Here is a 15,941-nt window from a genome sequence, read left to right on the forward strand (position 1 = left end):
AAAAGTGGACATGTTTTGTTTGATATAAGTTTTCATAGATTGCAGGCCAGTTCTTGTATCTGAGGAAGTGAAATGCACTGCATAAAGGCTTATGCCAAGTAAAACCTTTTAGCCTCTAAACTGCCAAAAGGCTGTTGTTTTTGCTACAACACAACAAAATAACAGGGCTATTCTTCTCGATGGCTCTTTTAAATGCTAAGTTTCTTCCCCTTGAATAACCAACTACTAATAGTTAATCCAACAGGAAGAAAAGAAAGCACCCATATACCTCTCTTTTTTTCTGATTTGAACATGGACTTTATTTCCTGGTTGGATCTAATCAGAGGAAGAGTAGGCCCTTTTGCTAGAGCTAGCACCTACATAAAGCTCAAGGGGAATCAGTGGACACTGAAACAAAATCATGAGACTATTGCTTTATCCTACTCCATTTGCAGTGAGTCCTTTATTGGAAAGCGCCCTTATATTTAAATATTGGAATTTTGTTCCTTTCCTATAAGACTTAGTTTTTTGCCATACTGGCAAAGCCAAGGTAAGATGTCATGTGTATACCGTGGTTCATGATACACAGAACAACCTGCCTTGGCTTGACAGTATGGGCATGGAACGGTTGCAGGAATAGAACAATATTTTACATTCTGGGGCAGTAGCGTGAACAGTGGATAAGTGACAGAGCAATCATTCCCAAACAAGAAATGCTGGTACATTGCAAAAGATAACCTACAAGATTCCTTTACAGTATGACCTCAGAGAACCCACCCACAGAAGAGAGTATCAACTTGGTGGCTGCAATTCTGTCCTTCCTTTTTCCCATTCATGGCATACTGGGATGGGAGCAAGGGTCATTACTGTGTCTCTGCATGAGATGGGGTTGCATCAGAGGTCAGAGCTTGGAAAAGGGATCACTGGACCAGGGCTTCTGGGAGATAACATCTTCATCATCAACAACAACAAGAAAACCACTTTTCAAGCTTTGTATTGGACCAGAGGCACACTCAGAAGAATGACTCACAAATAAGTAAGAGAAAAGGGTAATCTCAGTAAGGGTGCTTCTTACTCTTACAGAATCTAAAAGTCAGCTTTTTCAGATGCAAAAGTGAAACTGTGCCTTTTGCATCATTATTTTTATTTTAAAGGTCCACTAGCTTAACAGAGGTTTTTGAAAAATGGCAAGAAGAGTTGGACCTTACTTCCAGTATTCTGTTTGCAAGATTCCTGGAGCATCCCTGGTCATTATTGAATCCTATAATCTGGTCTCTGTGGAGCCTTGTTCTCTGATTCAGCAAGTCACTTCCTACAGTTCTTCTGTTTTGAGGTGAGCCAGCCAGCAGTGACCTACTACTGCTACAGCTGTATAAAATGAAGTATAAAATGAATAAAATGAAGTATAGAATAATGAAGATTTAATTTTGGGGGGCAATGTAATATTAAAATACCAAGTCATTCTTACTGAACCTTTCAACAGTTATCACCAAGGCTGTAGAAAACAGCTACAGTTTACATGTGCAACCAGTTGCTTTTCTAATTGCTACAGCAGGCTACCACTGGGAAGAACAAAGGAAATATTTAGCACATCGTAAATTCTTCTGCAGCCCTGCCAAGTGGCTGGAGTTCAGATTACAAGTTTATAACGAACATTTGAGAGCAATTTTGACTGCACTTTGAGAAAGTAGATGGAGAGGCTCTGTCTCATTGTTTCTTCTAATGTTGCAATAAATGTCTGTGTGAATAAACTGGGGTTCAAAATGCCATGCTCAGCTTGTCCTTTGACTTAAAAGCAGTGGGGTATTCCAAAAAGAATGTAACACATTGAGACAGGGTTTTTAATAACTGCAATTATCTTCATGCAAATATAGCAAATATATTACTAGTTATTACCGAGCACCTGTTTGATTTGCCACCCTCAGAATTGAAGGGATTTTAAAACATGCTCAGCATTGGCTGTATTTTACAATGCTTTGGTCTAAATATGTCTCTCCAGCAATGTAAAATTGGATCAGAAAAGTCCTTTGACACTGACGGACATTATATATTGATCAAGGAGTTGGTAGCCCTATCTCTTTTTCATGCAAAGTTGTATTTACAAGCCGCCTTATCATTTTTCGAGGAAGAGACAATATATTTCCTCATTTAGATATATCTGTCCTAGATTCTTTCTTATGCAGGGATGTTGTTTGCTTGAAGTTAAAAATCTTATGTCATATTTAATACTGTTCTAAGGTTAGAAACAACTCCGGGAGGCAGTAGAAGACAGGAGGGCCTGGCGTGCTCTGGTCCATGGGGTCACGAAGAGTCGGACACGACTAAACGACTAAACACACAAGGTTAGAAAATTATTCCTTTTCTCTGTGGTGTTTGCATACAACAATGTCTGTCATAATCTAAAATGGATTAAAGCTTCCATTTTTAGGCATGATATGGATGCTGGTGCAAGTTGTCTTAATGGTGCGGCTAAAAAATATTGTAAATAAATAAATAAATAAATAAATAAATAAATAAATAAATGAGCACACAGAGGACAAGGCCTTACTCTGGGTTGTATTTCAGGATGTTGTGTTTCTCTGACCCAAATACCTGCATTTTATAGATCCAAAGAAGGAACTGTGCAAATTAACATTATTTGATTTGGGGCTCATACTGTATACACAGGGCATAGCTGAGGTCATGAAATCAGTCTGATTTAACTATGTACTTCAGTGTAGGGATATAATGAATACTCAAAAATATGTCTTTCCTAGCCAGCTTCCCTAGCTTTGCTCTGCCAAGACTCCTGGCTGAAACTCCCTAGCTCCCACGAGATTTCTTTCCACCGGCACAATAGCAACATTTCCACCACTACCCATTCACCAAATGCTAGATTAAAAAAAGCAGTTCCTCCACAAACTCCAGAAGACTGTTGCACAGAAATTGGAGTAGTCTGCAAGAAAACGGGAGGCGGTGGGGGGGGGGAGAGGATTTCCTATGAAAAAAGTGGAGATGTCAAAACTGCTGTTTTATAATTTAAGTGATTATCTTATGTAAATAAAGCTCTTCTATGAAAAAAAAACCCATTAGAACAACACATCTATCAAACCCATCACAGAATGACAAATGTTACAGGAGGACCATGGTAGAATTTTGTAGGTAACAATTTCCTTCACCTAAAACAATTTCAGTAGCGTTTTCAGAGATGACATTTTTCAGTCTGCCCAGTATTGAAGTGTATTCTGCATAGGATAGAGTTTTTTCTACACCAAAAACTAAATAGCAACACATTGTCTATTATACTTACCTTTGAATAACACTTTTGGAGTGATTTAATTGGATCTGGAATAAATATGGATGGATTTCCTGACTGAAACCAATTTCCGTGGATGTTTCAAAGATCCATTTTCTAGCCTGCACAAAAAATCCTCCATGTGATACAATTTATTTATTTATTTTTATTCATTCATTTATTTATTTATTTATTTATTCATTCATTCATTCATTCATTCATTCATTCATTCATTCATTCATTCATTCATTCATTCATTTATTTATTTATTTATTTATTTATTTATTTATTTATTTATTTATTCATTCATTCATTCATTCATTCATTCATTCATTCATTTATTTATTTATTTATTTAATATCCCGCCTATCTGGTCGGTTAAGACCACTGTAGGCGTTCTTTTTTTTCTGTTCAAAACAATTTGGACAACATGTATGTTTCCCAGCATTGAAAGGCACCTTAAGGGAAAATTTGGTAGGATTTGGCAGTACTGGTAAAAAAAAAAGTCTCTGTGGTAAAGATGCCTGTCTGCCATTTGGAAGTTGTTTCCATCTCATTAAAAATAAGAGACATTTATTGTTTCTGTGACAACAACCTTTTTTGTTTTCCTTAAATCAGACTATTTTGTGAGTAATGGCCCAATCAGGCAGGCAGGCAGGCAGGAAGGAAGGATTTTTTTTAAAAAAAGCTAGTATTGTACTGAGAAATCTCACAGTGAGAATCCTTTTTTTTTCATGGAAACTAAGGCTGAACTCCTGTTTGTGCAGCTATGCCATGTAAGGCTGATGATGTCATCAATTGCTTTTTTTTTTTTGGAAATAAACATTCTCCAGTTCCTCCCTGAAGGTCCCAAGGTTCCCATGGAATGGTATTTTGGGGAAGAGACTGGGGACTGTGGGATGAGGGAAAGACTTTAATTTCCCAAAAATTGCTGTCAAGAGCAAAATCATCCTGGCAGTGATTTTTGGAAATTAAACACAGTCCCCAGTAGTTTTACCACAATGAAGGTGATTCAACTGGAAATTCTTTCAGAGGGCAATCCAATTGTTTTTTATTAAAAGTTCCTGCAGCTGATTGCATCATCAGGTTACGTGACATAATACACAGAACACTATTTTAGCTGCTGTGAGATTCACACCCCTATTTCTGTGACATTTATTCCAATAAGTTCAAAACATATACTGAGATTATAAAGAAGGACCAAAAGTGTGTAAGCTTTCAGATTAATTGACCAAATACAATTGCAATGACCTGACATGGATTTTGCAATATTTTTGTGGCAATATGGCTGCCCATGCTTTTGGCTAATTTTAGTAATATATAGATAGGTGCGTGTAAGTTTCTCCAATTTATAATTTAAAGTGTGATCATTTTGCACCAGGAGAGAAGTTCCCATTGGTAGCAACAGGAGTTTTCCTCCTCTTGGGCAAATGACCATAACAGTGGACCAAATACACTTTGAGGCCACAGTGAGGTCAAATTGCTAAAGCCCTCTGTGAAGGAGAGAAAGCTAGTGAGCTGTCTTCAACAAAAAGTGTGCAGGAGGAAGCATGTGGATGTGTAGAAAGCGTACTCATAGAAACAGGGGAGGAAGGAATGAAGGAAAGAAACACAGTAGGAGTATGTCTGTCAGAAGACAAGGAGGAAGGAGAAGGGGAGGAGCAAGATCTGATAATGTTGGAGGAGGTTATAAAAGAGTGAGGTGTTGCGCAAGAATTTAGAATTGAAAGGACCACACAAAGAAAGGTACTAAAGATTGTGCGGTGCAAAAGAAAGAGAAGAAGATGCATCAACGAAGGTCTGTGGCTTGTTAAAAGACTTCCCAAATTTAAAGACAGGAGGAGGATTGCTACCAGATGCAGATATACCCAAAGTGGAGAAAAGAGGAGTGAAGCCTCTAGAATGGATGGTGGTAGTTTACCCCCGCAACTAAGGTGGAGGCAGGAAGGTGATACGTCCCAGTCGCACCATTAGTAAACTATATTAAAGGCATTTATTGGGCAAATTACAAGATTGGCTACTTGTGGAGAATATACTTGCAAAGGAACAAGCAGGATTTAGGCTGGGAAGATCCACCATAAACCAGGGTCTTATCTTACACCACCTGGCATCTAAATACTCTGCCCCCAAAGGTGGTGCTCTATATGCAGCCTTCATAGATTTCAAATCTGCTTTTGACCTTATTCCAAGGGAACGTCTGTGGTCAAAATTTGAGTCCACAAGTATCGATAAATGGCTTCTCTTACTGATGCGGCAACTTCATGAAAATACACATTTGGATCTTATCCAACCAAGTCCCTGTACTTAATGGAGTGAGACAAGGATGCATACTAGCCCCCTCCTTGTTCAACATCTATATCAATGGCTTAGTTTGGAATTTAAGCAACCCCAATTTTCTTCAACCTAAACTTGCCTCTCGCCTAACTGCAGTCTTACTCTATGCTGATGATGCTGTTTTACTGTCAACAACATGCATAGGATTTAGAAGACTCCTGAGATCCTTCTCCTCCTACTGTAATAAAGAACAACTAATAATTAATTATGCTAAAACCAAGATTATGGTTGTGAGTAGAAGGAGAATAAAGCATAAGTGGTCTCTAAATGGACACCCTGTAGAGCAAGTAGCATGCTACAAATACCTTGGCATAGTTTTTCACTCTTCAGGATCCTGGCTTACTCATGTAAATCACGCAGCAATGAGTGCCCAGAAAAATACTGGAGCACTAAGAAGATTTTTCCATACTGATGGGGGTAAACATGTACCATCGGCAATACAGGTTTTTAAGGCCAGGATTATTTCACAAATGCTTTATGGCTCACAACTATTCGCTTATGCTAATCTACAACCCCTGGAGATTGCTCAGATCAAATTCGCGAGAGCCATTCTTGGAGTTCCACCTTGCACTTCCAATGTGGCTCTTTGCTTAGAGGTTGGGCTAATATCCATCAAAGCACGGGCTAAAGTCCTTATGGTGAAATACTGACTTAAAATGATTTTTGCATTAGAAGGCTTGGCCCCACTGAACCTACTAGATTCCTTTCAGTCGGAGTGGAAGAAGCATATAACTGAAGAGATATCGAAAACTGGCTCCCCCCCCCCAGTATACTTATAGCAATGGGTCTCAAAGATGCCATCAAAGCAGTGAAGGGTATGGGATATTGAACTACAGGACCATGTTGGCCAGTTAGGGAAATATAATTTTCTAAAGAAATCTGCTTTTATCACCTCTTCGTATTTAGCCAGCACTATGTCATCTAAAGCCATAAGGGCTTTTACGCTAGCTAGGCTCAATGTACTTCCTTCTAAGCTTTAGGAGGGAAGATTTCGAGGTTTGCCTACATCAAACTGTCTCTGCCCTTGCTATAGTGATAAAGTTGAATCAGTTGGTCACGTTCTCCTTTTCTGTATTTGTTATCGGGATCTTCGTATAGAGCTTACCTATTATCTGTAAATCTCCCGGGAGATCAGAGAAGGATTATGTCCAGCTGCTACTCTCTGACAATTCTGTGCTGCAGCAATGGTTATTCGTAATCAAACGTTTGGTTAGGTGATTTTAGATGGATATGTTTTTAATATAACTCTGTCTGAGGTTTTCTTATATTAAGGATACATGATGTTATTAACTGGAAAGAAGGGGTTGTTTTATCATGTTTTAATGGAATTTTATTACCCTGAATGATTTTACCAAACTATAATTATATGTATCTATTTTATATTGATTTGGTTTTACTGGTCTTTGACTGTAATAAAGTATTCATTCATTCAGCGTCCCACCTTTGGAAGGGGACTGGGCGAGACACCCTTGCTATGGGACAGTGTGCGCAGTAAGGAGCACCCCTTTGAGGGAGATGACTGACCGTGAGCGCTTTGGTCCAGCCCCAATGTAAGAAGTGACTTGTTAACGCCGGGAACTAAAATCCTAAGTTAGAATATGTTACCAGAACTGAGTTGTTTTGACCCATTTAATTTAGTTGATCATGATGTTGAAGTTAATAAAGTAGAACCTGTTGAATTTTTGAAATCAACTCCATCTCTTATTCCCGCCAAAATGAGGGAACCATCACCAGCTCAGGAAGAACCCAATCACAGCCTCTCTTCCATGCCATGAGCAAGCATGGAGTGGAGGAGGCAGGGAAAGTGAGGAAGCACAATTGTGGGAGGGGAGGGAGAAATGCAAGCAGAGAAGGGTGAAGAGAAAGAAGAGAGTAAAGGGAGAGCTCAGGCCACCAACTGCTGGGTCTGTCAACCACTCAACCATCAAGTCTCTGATTTATTAGGATTATTAGGATCTTGAACTTGTGTAGTGTGGATTGCTCACTGCATTCTCACGCTTCCGAATTCATTTTTCCTGCATGCAACGCCAGGAACTAGCCATTGTGCTCACTGTACTTTGTTATTGCCTTTAATAAAAAGGCAGCCACATAAACAGGGGGAAGGGATTTGTTTCTAATGTTTCGTCTACTGAAGATAGGAAATAGCTTTTGTATGTGTTCTATAACTGACACGAACTGTAAAATACATTTGTGTAAAAATAGAATATTTCAGCCATGACTAATGTTTAACACTCTTTTCTGCAGAATTAATTCACACCTGGCCTATTCAAATACAAACAGTCTCCTACTCATTAAAGAAACTTAATAAGCACATTTCACAGGTGAAATAGCCCTAAATTAGGTGCAAAGTATTCTACTAATGCCTTGTGGATTTTTTTTTAAATTGACCTATATAATTTTTTCTTCTTCTATTGTATGCTACTACCTCTCCTTGCCACCACAATTTTCCCCTCTTGGCTTTATTCAAGTAATTCAAACACCATACTGTGAACACATTTATATTTGCCAGTAGGATCCTCCATTCTTCTGAAAAGACAGAGACAGTTCAAAGGGGTATGGACATGTACAAGATACAAAAGCAGCTGTGGTAACATGGAAGGAAACATTTTGTATTATCAAGCGCAAAACCAGAATCATAAGTGCCATACCTATCTTGGAAAATTTTTACTGTTGAACATAACCCTCTAGGTATACAGTATTCATGAGCTTGGGCACAAAACTTAGCAGGATTGCTAACTTCTCCCCTTCCTGCATGCAGCAGTTCTCCATGGTGTAACACAAATTGGTTTTGAAATTCTATCCATTTCAAAAGATGTGTCCTACATGGCAATAATTTCTGCTGCTACAGAAGCCCTGAGCCTCCACTGGTTTACAGAACTAATGCAGGTCTTTGGATCATGGCAATGCTCTCTATTTCTTCTTGTTCATTCTTCTGTGCAAATGAACCTTTTAAATATATATCTATACCTGCTAACATAAAAAGTCTTCATATTTCAAGGGTAGAATACATATCCTGCCTGCAGAAAGTCCCAGCTCAGTCTTTGGCATCCTGTAAGAAATAAGATGCTGCATCAGACCCAAGTCCTATATAGTCCATTTTTAGGTAATTAAAAAAAAATTCTAAAGATTGTTATGTGCTATGAAGTCACTTTTGATGTGCGATAACTGTATGAGTTAATGATCTCCCAAATGTCCTGTCATTAACAGCTCTGCCCAGATCTTGCAAACCATCAGGAAACATCTCCTGTTAAATCATTCTCTCCTCCTGCTGCCCCCCCTCCACACTTCATAGCAATATTATCTTTGCCAGTAAGTTCCGCTCAGGTCTTGCAAACTAACAGCTATGGATTCCTTTATTGAGTCAACCCATGTCATGTTAGGTCTTCGTCTTTTCTTACTGCCTGCTCATTGATCCCCTAGCACTGGGTTGCTGTTGGAATATTTCTGTAGTTTACGTATAGTTAAAATTTTCTTTTAAAAAGTCAGAAAATTCAGTTTTAAAAAAATCCTCCAGTTTATTAATGTGGGATATTGTCTTTCTGTATCCACAATTCAGAAGGCCAGGAAATGGCCCAATACGGCTGCACAATATTGTGTCCACATCGCCCGCAGGGAAACGATGCCGAACAATACATAGTGAAGGGCAGCCTAAATGTTGATGACAGCAGTGAAGATAATCTACAGGACACCCTCTTGTGTGTTGGCTTTTGGTTATAATAAACAAATTATAACCTATAAATTAGCAGAATTAGCATATTGGAAAGGTTTAGATAAAAAAGCACTATTTGTAAAATATAAGATTTAGTGTTCTCCCATTTTGTGTGATTGTGCCAGCAATTAATATTCAAACAATCACTTATGACTTGGTTTAAAAACAATAAATAACTTCTACTAATTATAAACATATATAATCTATATTACATAATATATAGTGCTTATACATTTGGATTGACAGACATTCTCTGGTAAATAATTAACTCTTCGTTATACTTTTATATTTGTAATACTTATTCAGCCATAGCACATATTATCAGTTATTATCTTTATTTCTGTCTTTCCATCTGAGGTACATACCATGTGAGATCCTGTCAGCCTTACCTTAGTCTACATATTGTCTTGGTCACTATCAGTCTCTGTCTAACAGACTCCTGGCTCACATTGCCTTTTATAGCAGCCTGGCTGACCACAAATACAATCTGATTGGTTAAACACATTCTATACTAATATGACATTTTGTTCCTAGTAAGTACATTATAAAATTCACATGTACATGCATGTACTGTACATTTTGTGTTGCATAAACACATCTATCTCAACATTGTGCTCACCACCATTCACAAAGAGACATTAAGCAGGGGACAGTCCCAGAACATGATTCCTTTTTCCATCAGTTAACCACTTCTCACCCAAACACAAAGCAATTGTCAGAACTGTTTTTCAACAAGTCCTCTAGGTATTACTACTCTGGGTGTTAATAAAGTCAAGCCACTTGTTAAAATAAGTTTAGTAATGATGAGAAGATTCTGTGGCAGCACTGGCTGTGTTTGGCAGTTCCCCAGGGCACCACAGCACACACTTTGAGAACTACTGGTCTACAATATAGGCAGCTTCAGACTATAGCAGCGGGCACTCCACTAAAAAATTTGAAGTGAGGTGCCCACCCACTCAATCCAGTTCTCAGCTGAGTTGAAATCCACCTGTTTTAAGACAGCATGTTCTACATTAAGAAATGAGGATCTTGTCCATCACTGTTGATAAAACCTAAGACTTCATTACCAACATCTTGTTGAGTTAAGAAAAAGAGAACATACATCTCCCAATAGCTGCTCCTGTAACACATGGCTACTGCTGTGATTCAACAGTGTAATCACAACAGTTTTCTGTTTTAAAGTTTCTAAAACTTGATTGATTGCTCTAACATTCCTACATAGTTTAATTGATTGACCACATATATTTTTGCGAATGGGTCTGTCTACCTTCCTACAGTTAGTGCATATCTGGCTGGATTACAAAACCAGATTTTTTGGGGAAAAAAGTGATTGAAATCAGATTTGACAGTAAAGGTTCAGTTCTAAATTAATAGGTGTCCTTAAATTTTTGTTTGGCATAAAAGAATACTTTTTTGTTGGAAAATACATGTCTGCATTCTATTTAACATGAGATTCCGACTAGCAAATATTTTTCCACCATATCTCTTCTGGGGACAAAGCCCATTTTAAGAAAGATATCTGATACCTTTCTTGTTCAGCTGAGATTTGTTTTTGAAAAGAAAAATGATATATTTTCAAAACTCCTTTGCAAAAATAATTTTGTACGCTTAACTTTGGGCTTTTTATTTATTACATTGCTTCAGGCTGCAATCATGTATATACAGTACTCCAGTCCCACTGAAGTCTGGTGCTTATTTTATTTATTTCTTCATTTTACCAACTACATTTCTATCCTGCCCACCTAGTGACCAGGCACTACTCTGGGTGGCTAACAGCAATTAAAATGTTCCCTAAAGGCTAAAAGGGAGGGATCCTCGTGTATATCCACAGGCAATGCTTTCCATAGCATTGTGGACACCACTGGAAAAACCTGTAAAATTTGGCTGTCCCAGTTGCCTGGGTAGGTGATCTCAGGGAGAGACATTCCATCAGGTAACAAGGTTCCAAACCATTAAGGGATGTATAGCTTAATGCTAGTACTTTGAATTTGGAACAGAAGCAAACAGGAAGCCAATGCAGGCGTGCCAGGATTGGGGATATGTGACCATACTCCTGATATAAACCTGGCCACTGCATTTTGCACCCCCTGAAGCTTCCATGTGACATTTCAAAGGCAGCCCCAATAAAGAGCATTGCAGTAATCAATCCTAGAGATTACCAACATGTAGACCAATGTCATTAGGGATTTCCTGTTCAGATAGGGCCACAACTGTGCAACCTGGTGAAAATGGAACAAGACAGACCTGACCACAGCCAATATTTACTTTTCCATAGAGAAAGCTGGATCCAGGGACTTACCCAGTAATGGACCTGGTCTTTTAGGGGGGATGTGATCCCATCCAAACCCAGGAAAATACATTTTAATCAGGAAGATTCTCCACTCAACAATATGGTCTCTGTCTTCAATCTCTTTGCCCTCATCCAATCCATAGCCAAGGCCAAGCACTGCTCCAGGGTCCTCCTTCCACTGCTGAAGATGAAAAGGAGAGACAGAGCTGTGTGTCATCAGCAAATTGATGGCAGTGAAGTCCAGATATCTGGATCACCTCCCCAAGTGGCCTCATATAGATGTAAAAAAGCTTTGGAAAGATGTTTGACCTCTGTGGGAGTCCACAACAAAGAACCCACAGAGTCAAAACAGCATCCCCTTTTTTCTTTTCCTTCTTTCTTTTTTTATATGTAGACCTGGAAAAAGAGCTAAAGCAACAAGAGCTACAAGCAAAACAAAACCCCTCAGCAATTGAAATAAAACAAAAAAAATTAAAATTAATACAACACAAGTTAAATATTCTATTAATGGAAGAGGTAGTGAATAAAATAAGATTTGCCTGACAAGATCATTTTGAAAATGCAAACAAAACCAGAAAATGGCTAGCATACAGATTGAAGAAAGAGAAGATGAAAACCCACATACAAACATTAAAAAATGAGGAAGGAAACAAAGCCATAAACCCCAAAGAAATGAACAAAATGGCTGAAAGGTTTTATGAGAAGTTTTATATAGAAAAAGGAATTGCAACAATGGAACAAAAAAACTTATTTACAAAAACACTATGAAATAAAATTAACAAAACAACAAGAAATGTTAAATCAACAAATTTCAATCAGTGAGATTAGGAAGCAGAAGAATGGAAAATCTTCAGGAAGTGATGGATTTCCAGCAGAGTTCTACAAAACATTTGAAGATGTTCTGATTATGCCATTAAAAAACTATTAGAAGAGATACAAAAAAAGAAGGTAATCCCTGAAACATAGAAAGAAGCTATAATTATGGTGATTCACAAAGAAGGAATGGATCCAGAGGAAATCCAAAATTACAGACCAATTTCATTACTGAATGTAGACTATAAAATATATGCCACAATATTAGCAACAAGATTTTAAAAAGGTACTGGTAAATATAATCCATCAAGGGTTTTTTTTTGTTTTGTTTTGTTTTTTACCAAAAAGGCAATTAAAATCTAATCTGAGTTGTTTCATGGCTTGCAAGTCCCCCATAAACCAGGGAGCAGAGAGGACATTTAGGAGCAATCATGGCAACCACCCAGACTGACAGAGAATAGCATTTGGTCACCTGGGTTTTGACAGAAACACAAGCCAGATCAGTCAGATACCCCTCCAAGGCCTCCTGGAACCCAGTTAGATCCGTTAGGCTCTAGGGGCAGACCACCTTAATGGGTCCACCCTCCCCACAGAGGGGGAACATCATCACCAGTCCAAACTACTTCTGGTTAAATTCACCAAGGATTGTACTGAAAAGAGCTTAGTGTTTCACCAAGACAGTAGCCAGGATCCTATTGATGTTAATGTGAGGTCTGCATAACTTGCTGTGGCTAGTTGTGACTAACTGATGAGGTACCAGGGTGCATTTTGTCATACATTCAGGTATATGACCAAGATGTGCCCCAAGATCTTGTCAGTTAGGCACTGTTAGCCACAGCAAATTATGCAAACCTTATGAACACCTACAGAATTGAAGCTAATAATACTCACATAGTTCATTCAGATGGGCTTTTGTCCCACTATCTGATGTGTTGTGGGAGTGGATTGGTTCACTCTTTTTCTGGTGATCACACAACAAACAGACCAATTTGCCCCCAGGGCTCCCCTAAACTGTACTTTTTTGAGATCCTTCTGGGGCTTTAACTTTTTTGGTGTGGGTTGGTGCCCATCGTGTGCAATGGGTTGATTCCTATCATGTGCAATCTCTGGGAACAGACTAGAACCAAGCTGTCAAAACTGCCAAGAATCCTTTTGTTTTTAATTTCCAGTATCATGAGGTAGCTTAAAAAACAAGATGATTCAAGATATTAACAAACTGAACACTTCCCCTGCTCATCTGTGGAGGGGCAGGGGAAGTGAAATTACTCTTTTTTTAACTTTTAGATCATGGCTGATGTGCTGAATCACTTACATTAAATTTAGAAATATTTTTCTTTGCCTTTGTGTGAACTGTTGATTGAAACTGTGACTGGGCAGTTTCTCAATCAGCACTACACACAAGACAAAGCAGTTTTTTTTTTTAAAAAAGAAATTTAATCAAAGTGATTCAGTGCATATATAGTGGTGTAGCAGTGGCAAAAACAATAATTTCACTTCCCCTGCCCCTCTGCACAGGAGCAAAGGAATTGTTCAGCTGGAAGAGGAAGGAGCTGAAGGGTTGCTAGAGGTTGATATGCCATTTGAAAGCAAGGATCAAGTGACCTTATTTAGACTGCACCAGATCACATTTTGGGCTCCTTGTAGAGTGGTCTGATGTGATCTGTTTTCCAACAACCATGTAATGTAGCCAGGCACTAATTCACACCCAAATGTGTAAGACTGCTTCTTGGGGGGTGGCTTGGAGGAGCAATTCCCCAACAAATTTAAGGGGTCATGTTAAGGGATATCACCCCCTTCAAAGTGACTTTTTCCTGTACGATTGGACACACACCTTTCCTGTTGTCTGATTGCATCATAAACTGCAGTTCTGCATAGGGACCAAAAACAGCTTGGTCCTTTATATGGCTAGTAGCAAATGTATCCAGTTTCATGAAGGTTAACAACTCCTTCCTTCCTTCCTTCCTTCCTTCCTTCCTTCCTTCCTTCCTTCCTTCCTTCCTTCCTTCCTTCCTTCCTTCCTTCCTTCCTTCCTTCGTTTGTCATTTATTTATTTATTTATTTATTTATTTATTTATTTATTTATTTATTTATTTATTTATTTATTTATTTATTTATTTATTTTCTGCCTTTCTCCTAAAAAGAACCCAATACAGCACTCCTCTCTATTTCTGTTATAAATTACTTTTCAGTGTTTTAAGATGTAGTTACATTTTCTGGGGAACATAAGATAAGTTATTCATCATCTCTTACAACTCTATCTGGATATAAATTGTAGTGGGTAATACTTTTTTTTACATTAAAATGATAGAATTATATGCATGCATGTGTACTGGAAAAAAATCAATACAGGGGTTTTATAATAAAGCAAATAATAGCACTCCTCACTAGTCCCAGCGCACAGCTAATTCAAAAACAGCATTGAGGTTAAAAGCATCTACCTACTTGAGGATTCCACTTTTCACAAACAAACTTGTTTGCAGAACCTTTGATTTCAGCTTCTAAATCATATACTATGAACTTACAAGGCACAATGGAATACAGAAACGCCAATGACGTGAAACATATAATTGAATAACAATAGTTTAAGCCCATATGTCAGATTGTATATTGAAGATAAGGATTGCTCACTGAAGCACAAACTCAGGCAAGTGTGTTTCTCATTTTTAATCTCTGTAAACCTTTCTTCATTTTACAACCCACATAGTTGTAACCCCTTATGGGTGTGGACTATGTTAAGCTGATGCCTGAAAAATAAACAAAAGGAAAAGAAAACAAGAAAAACTTAAGTGTATAAGGTTATCTGCCCACATACACACAACTTTTCTACAAAAATACAAAATAAAGAATTCTGCCACATTTTCATGAAAATTGCATTTTCAGGAAATATACAAATCTGTGCTAATATTTTTTTAAAATAATCTTTAGGCTTCCATTGTCTTGAACATTGTTTTCATCCCTGCTTGAAGTAATTGTGCTCTAATGACTGCTATATTAGATGCAGTGGAAACTTTTTCTATTGTCAGGGCAACTGGACCCATACCCAACCACCCTGCTTTGAGATGTTCATCTGGATAGATAACCAACGGAAAATTATACAGTGCAAATGAATGCACATCCAAATGTGAATATGGTTCAGATGAACTGTAACATTTTCAGTATGATGCCCTTTGTCATCCACAGGTGATGGACCATTGCCCAATTGGTAAAGTAGCACTGTCATGTTATCTTCCTTTGATATCTGCTCCATTTCGAAATTTTGGAGGGAGGAGGTAATCATCCTACAGTATTTGCAAAGTGTGCCTGACTCTTTCAGTTCTGCTAAAAGTTGGAGGTTCCAGTTATCACTGGAAATCTTGAAGGGATGCTGATTCAGTTGACTGAAGCCTTCACACTGGAAAAAAAGAGCAAGCCACAATATAAAGTGCACTTCCTAAGTTCCATTGAAATGATTTACAAGTTGGAGTGGTGCATTTTTGAGTGGTCAAAAGTCTCATTGTCAGTAGAATTCACTTTAGAGAAAACATAGTTAAGAGTATAATTTT

General features: G+C 38.1%; 1 long non-coding RNA gene across 1 annotated transcript; it reads left to right on the plus strand.

Annotated features, from left to right (window-relative positions):
* The first annotated feature begins 822 nt into the window (after positions 1–822).
* On the plus strand, positions 823–3,043 carry LOC144585967 (uncharacterized). Its single transcript, XR_013540619.1, has 2 exons — positions 823–2,217; positions 2,322–3,043. It is a non-coding gene; the product is annotated as an uncharacterized LOC144585967 (long non-coding RNA).
* The last annotated feature ends 12,898 nt before the right edge of the window (positions 3,044–15,941 follow it).

The sequence above is a fragment of the Pogona vitticeps genome, chromosome 1, assembly GCF_051106095.1.
Source record: "Pogona vitticeps strain Pit_001003342236 chromosome 1, PviZW2.1, whole genome shotgun sequence".
Classification (NCBI taxonomy): domain Eukaryota; kingdom Metazoa; phylum Chordata; class Lepidosauria; order Squamata; family Agamidae; genus Pogona; species Pogona vitticeps.